Below are 6,395 nucleotides of genomic sequence, written 5' to 3'. Positions count from 1 at the left end.
ATTGTTGTGTTTGTTATATAGTGAAGGAGATTATAGTAAAAATACACGATTAAATAATCTTAGATTTCCCCAATCAAACATAGGAATCTAAAAACGGAATGCGATGAAAAATCACACTTTGCCTGGAATCACAATTTCTCAGGGATCACACTTTCTTTTGGAATCTAAGACTCCACCAACCAAACGCCCCTTAAAAATTTAAGTTTTGAAGGTTTTTCATGATAATTATATCTTTTAAACATATGCTCGGTTCCTTGCAGTTGCTATCTGTATAACTCTCTGCAAGGGGGAATAGGTTTTGATTTATTTATCTATTTATTTAGCCACTGTGGATGCCTAAAGCATAAATGGTGAGGTGTTTTTGTTTCGCACAGATGTGCATTATTAAGCTGAATACAGAAAGAGAGGAATCCTGGATGGATAACCGACTTTTGCGAAGAAGCCACTAAAAAGTATGCCACTTAACCAAATTCTGAAGAGATCGGTTAGCTTTGTTTTTGCTACTGTTGAAGTCAAAAGTGACTAAATCAATGATTTTCTACATGCTCAATGTAATGGGCACCTTCTTGTATCATACAATCTCTCGATGATCAAACTACAAAATCAACTAAAGGGTCCTCTTTTCTTGAAGCTAGTGAATTCTAAAGTGAATGATGAAAGAGTTAATTAAATTTTCTTATTTACCTCATAGAGTTAAAGCCTATTGTGTGCTCTACAGTGGAATATTTTGATTGTATGAAATTATAACATGATGGATAGTCTGTGTTTGTGAACTGGTCATCATAAGTTTTGATAGACTTACAAAGATTATAGTTCTTAAAATAGATTATTGGATAGATTATTGGATTTCAAGGAAAGTCTCTTCTCGTTATTGTCACATCCACTGGAGAGAGCAAAAAGGTTAATGTCATATCTACTAGTAATATGTCTACAATATGAAGCCTAACCTGCATGGCTAGAGTGTTATCCACTAAAACCTGATTGACATATGTAAATTATTTGCATTAGGAGAGGGTTTTCTTTCTGCATAGTGATTGCATAATAAGATGGTGCAAAACAGTTTATTTTGAAATTAATGCATGTATAAGCAACAAATGTATCTTGATTCTTCTCAAAGAAGCCTACATTCAACAATTAAAATGAAACTAGAACAGATATAAATATTGAAAAGAAGGAAATTAGAAGCCTGCATCAGGAATAGTAAAGATATATTACTAAGGTTATGTATTTTTATTCCTACTACTTAGATAATAAAAAGACTATCTTATGTGAAGTGAGTGATCTTTCCAGGATGTAAAAGCCCTCTGATCGCAGAAGAGAAATGCTTCATACTGGAATCCACTTAACTAGCCAGCCAAGTGGCCAAGACAAAGCTGCAATTCCAATACAAGCACCCCATTGCCCCCAGTCCAGCCTCTGAGTGTTAGCAAACCTCTTCAAGAATTCCACCATTACCACTTGAAGAATTATAGTTATGCCAACGATCCCAAGAAAGAGATTGTTCTTGTGTAGTCCCTTGAATATATTCTTCTTTTCTAGTTTTCTGGCATTAAATTCATTAAACACTTGACAGAGGACAAAAGTGTTGAAGATGAGTGTGTTCTTGACCTTCTCATCCACACCAAAGATAGATTTTCCCCTGAACTGAAGGGTTAGTAGAACTGCAACTTGATACAAGGCTTGAGCAATGAGGTTCCTCCACATGATATTCGAAATAAGGGGCTTGGATCGACCCACAGGTGGCTTTGTCATGAGATCATTGGTAGGTCGCTCAGTGGCCAAAGCTAAAGCTCCCAAGGTATCCATTATTAGGTTCACCCACAAAAGCTGGACAGCTGTCAGTGGGACTTCACCAGAGGATATTGCTGCAATAAAGTTGATGGCTAGGGCTGCTATATTAACTGTGAGTTGAAACTGAATGAATTTCTGAATGTTGTTGAAGACACACCTACCCCACCTTAAAACTGTCACCACAGAGGTGAAGTTATCATCCAAGATGACTATATCTGAGCTTTCCTTGGCAACTTCAGTTCCTTGGATTCCCATGGAAAGTCCAATATCTGCTTCCTTTAAAGCTGGTGCATCATTCGTTCCATCCCCCGTGACTGCTACAACATGACCATTCTGCTTTAGACACTGTACCATCAGAAGTTTATCAAAAGGTGATGATCTGGCCATCACACGGATTTTATTGATCTTTGCCATTCTCTCTTCTGGTGAGTAATTTCTGAACTGTACACCTTCTATTACTGCTTCGTTCATATCCTCATGAGGTTCCAGAATGCCACATTCAACCGCTATAGCTTTTGCTGTGAAGACATTGTCTCCAGTTATCATCTTGATGTTTACTCCAGCATCTATGCAAGATTCCACGGCTATTCTGGCACCAGGACGACATGGGTCTTTCAAACCTACCATCCCTAACAAGGTGAGTCTGCTTTCTTCCAAAACCTGCTCATTGTCTTCTGGAATTTTCGTGTGAGCAAATGCTATGCACCTCAAGCTTTTTGCTGCCATATTCTGAATAATTGTCCCAATCTCTGTTCTTTCTTCATCATCTATGGCTTTAATTGTTCCTCTTCTATCATAATATTGTGAACACATTGCCACGATCATCTCAGCAGCACCCTTCCAGTGTACGTGTGTAGCACCCTCACTGTTCCTCCTTATCAGAACTCCGCTCTTTTTCTTCTCTGAATTGAAGGCCACTACTTGGATGAGTTCATAATTTTGCTTTGGGTCATCTAGGTTCATCCCCAAATCTAAGACAGCCCAAGAGAGTATTGCTTTCTCAGTTGGACTACCAGAAATCTCAGGAAGTGATCTAGAGTTTGGCTTATAAACAGTACCAGTTGTGTTTAAAGCAATGGCTTGTTGCAGTAACTCATGGACATTAGGTGCTATTTCCGAGGAAATTCTATCCTTCATAAATTCTTTCCCTACCCAAAACTCAGTAACCTTCATTTCATTTAAAGTAAGGGTACCTGTCTTATCTGTGCAGATTGTTGTGGCTGAACCCATCGTCTCACAGGCAGAAAGCTTTCTGACCATTGCATGATCAGCCATCATTTGCTTCATAGAGTAAGCCAGAGTTAGAGTTACTGCCAAAGGTAGACCTTCTGGAATTGCTACTACCACAATGGTAATTGCTGCCGAAATAATATCCACGACTGAGTTCATCATGCTGTCAAGCTTTGTCTTCCCCGGAATATATTCTTTGTTTCCCTTGTCATCTTTTGTGTTTCCAGTGAAGTAACGAATAAGCAAAACTGCAAGAACAAGTACGGCCACTGCCAATCCGATCTTCCCAATAAAAGAAGTCAGCTTGTTGAGGCGAGCCTGTAGTGGGGTCTCCTCATCTAAGTCCCGATTTATGGAACTCATCATCTCTCCCCATGCAGTATTCATGCCAACAGAAGTGACAAGCATGGAACCAAACCCATCAGTGACCTTTGTACCAGAGAGGACAAAAGGATTGTTGCTGCCATTGATCTCAACGTGGTCGCTTTCCCCAGTCATGCTAGATTCATCCACCTTCAAGGAGTGGCCATCCAAGAACAATCCATCTGCGGGGATTTGATCACCAATTTTCAAGCACACAATATCTCCCACAACAACTTCAAAGACTGATATATATTGGCGTCGACCATCTCTCACTACTTCCACTCTTATATCACTACTCTCATTTGAAAGTTTCTGGAATTGTCTGTTTTGCCTGAAGTTACTGACAGCAGATACAGCGACAACGAGAAAGACAGCAACGATAATACTCCCACCATCGTACCATCCATCTGCTATGCCATGCTGCTTAATGCCAAAGCCCAGCGAGAGTATAGCACAAACCAAGAGTATGCAAATGGTGGTATCCTTAAAAGCTTCAAAAATAAAGCTAAGAAAGCTTTTAGTAGGTGGTTTCTGATACCTGTTGGCGCCAAAGACATCAATCCTGTGTGTAAGATCAGCCTGATCGGCACTGATACCATCCTTCTCATCAGTTTCAAGACATGCAGCAATCTGTTTTACTCCTCCAAGTTTACTTAGGGTTTCAAGGTTCTTCTCTCTTACCACCTCAGTGAGTGTTTTTTGATCAACACAGAGAGAAGGTAGGCGATCATCACTGGAGTCATTGTCATGGATATCAAGGGCAATATAGGATAGAGTACGCAAGATCTGCTTCTTGTTAATAACCTTCATGTACAAAGAAACAAGAGTCCTAGCAGAATATATTGTTGCAAAAACCGAACGCCACCTCCGTTGCTGACGTTTTGCTGCCGGCATATCTTCTGCATCAGACATGGCTGGTTCAGCAGGCTTACGATTTATCAAAGACATGTTAAACGACAGGGACGAAAGGGTTAAAACGATTTCAGTAAGAATATTTTGTTTAGGGTGTAGAAGGAAAACAAGATGGAGAAAAGGAGTTTTGGTTAAGTCAAAAGAGTATGAATTTGTGGGGGAATACTTTGGCTGTGATACGAAGGAAGAGTTAGTATAATTGCAAATTTATATGGTTCATGCAAAGCTCATTATTCTTTTCCCACTTTTTCTTTTCTCCTTTTATTTTCCAAGAAATTTCTTGTCCACTTTCACTGCAGCTTCTTGAAGTAACTGCTCTGACCAAATCCAATATCATTAATGGTTATTGAATTAGAATAAAATATTTAATTTGATACATGAATTTTAAAATTTTTTAATGTGATATTTTTATTGATACTTTAAAATGGGATATATCTCCTTATATAGAAAATTTTATATAGAAAATTTTAATTGTTGATGAATAAAATTAACTGTACATTAATTTTATTCATATTTTAAATAAATATATTTAAATAAATAATTATTATATGATAAATAGTTATAATTATTTAAATATAAATATATTATTATTCATAAATGTTATAATTATATAAAAAATTATAATTATTTGAATAAAAATTTATATCTGTTCGTTTATTATAAATAATTTTTTTAGTATAATTATTATTATTATTTTTGATTATAGAGTTTTAGATTTTATTATATCTTATAAGAATAATTGTTTTTAAAAAAATATTTTTTTGTGTTAAAGTTAAAATTATTTTTTATTATTTTATTATTTATTTATTTAATAATTTTAATTATGAATCTATTCGTTAATGTGTTACTTACTTTTAATTTGATTAATTTCAAATAATATACGTGATAAATAAATAATTTTTTAAATATCATATTAATTAATAAATTTATTGTTCAAATAAAAATTTTTAAAATTTAGATGCCTCACTAAATATTTCATTATAATTTGAAAATTATTTTTGACATTAATTTTTTATTTTAATTTGTAAATCAAGTTTTTATATAAAAAGTTATATATATATATATATATATATATTGTCGTTTAGGATTCAAGTCGGATAAAAAAATTTTAATTCAAAAGATGCTTTTCTTTTCCATGTTAAACCAGCCTTTATTAGGAATTAATTTTTGCATTTATATTTTCCATCTTTTTCTTAATTTCCTTGTCCCTTTCCGGTCAATGAAGAAAGTTCTCTGTAATTTCATCTGAGACTGGGGTGGACACAAATTTACTGCACGTAATAATCCCAATATTTAGAAAAGGATAGAGATAATATTTAGAAAACTTAATATTAAGAAGATAAATTGATTTGATAATGATGATAATAATTGTGATAAGTACAATAAGAAATGCCAGGAAATTTTGCAAGCAAAGTGAAAAGTAAGATACACGGGACTTGACCCTTTTTCAAGGAAATTAATCTACCAGCTTTTCCTTTTTCACTTTCAGTAATCATGAATTTACAGTTGTAAATTTACATTTTTGTTGATCCATAATAACAATAATATTAATAAAATGTAGTCTAAAACAAATACGAATATTGTAGATATCCCAAAGTGGCATGAAGCTCTTAGCTGTGAAATTTACAGTAATTGGTAATGATGTCGGTTGAATTGAGAAAGATTAAATATTTTTTTTCTAAAATTCTTAAAATTAATTTTTGTTATTAATAATTTAATTTAATAAATAATCTGTAAATCCAATACGATCTCGTAAAAATAGCCGTACCATGAAAAAAGAAATTTACAATAATTGGAGAAACATGTGAATTATGAAATTATTATCCGAAATTGGAAAATCTAGTAAAGTTCTAAGTCAAGTCAATGGAAAGATGTGACATAGTTTTCAATTATTTTGTATATTAAGCAATCTGTATCACCTTCGGAAGGAAATAGACTTGACCATTGACTTCGGGAGCAGTGTGTATCATTTTTATATAATTTGATTTAATTGGAATCAAATTTGATCGGTATAATTTGATTTGATTTATAAATTTTCAAAATTTAAACTTTTTATATTATTTTAATATAATTTTTAATATATTTAAATAAATTTAAGA

General features: G+C 33.9%; 1 pseudogene across 1 annotated transcript; it reads right to left on the bottom strand.

Annotated features, from left to right (window-relative positions):
- Positions 1-1,084: 1,084 nt before the first annotated feature.
- Positions 1,085-4,501, bottom strand: LOC111277183 (calcium-transporting ATPase 12, plasma membrane-type pseudogene; annotated as a pseudogene). Its single transcript, XR_016343708.1, has one exon. The product of XR_016343708.1 is annotated as a calcium-transporting ATPase 12, plasma membrane-type pseudogene (transcript).
- Between the last annotated feature and the right edge of the window lie 1,894 nt (positions 4,502-6,395).

The sequence above is a fragment of the Durio zibethinus genome, chromosome 7, assembly GCF_047325235.1.
Source record: "Durio zibethinus cultivar Kanyao isolate XHJ-2024 chromosome 7, ASM4732523v1, whole genome shotgun sequence".
In the NCBI taxonomy this organism is placed as follows: domain Eukaryota; kingdom Viridiplantae; phylum Streptophyta; class Magnoliopsida; order Malvales; family Malvaceae; genus Durio; species Durio zibethinus.
This window is presented reverse-complemented; position numbering and strand designations above follow the sequence as displayed.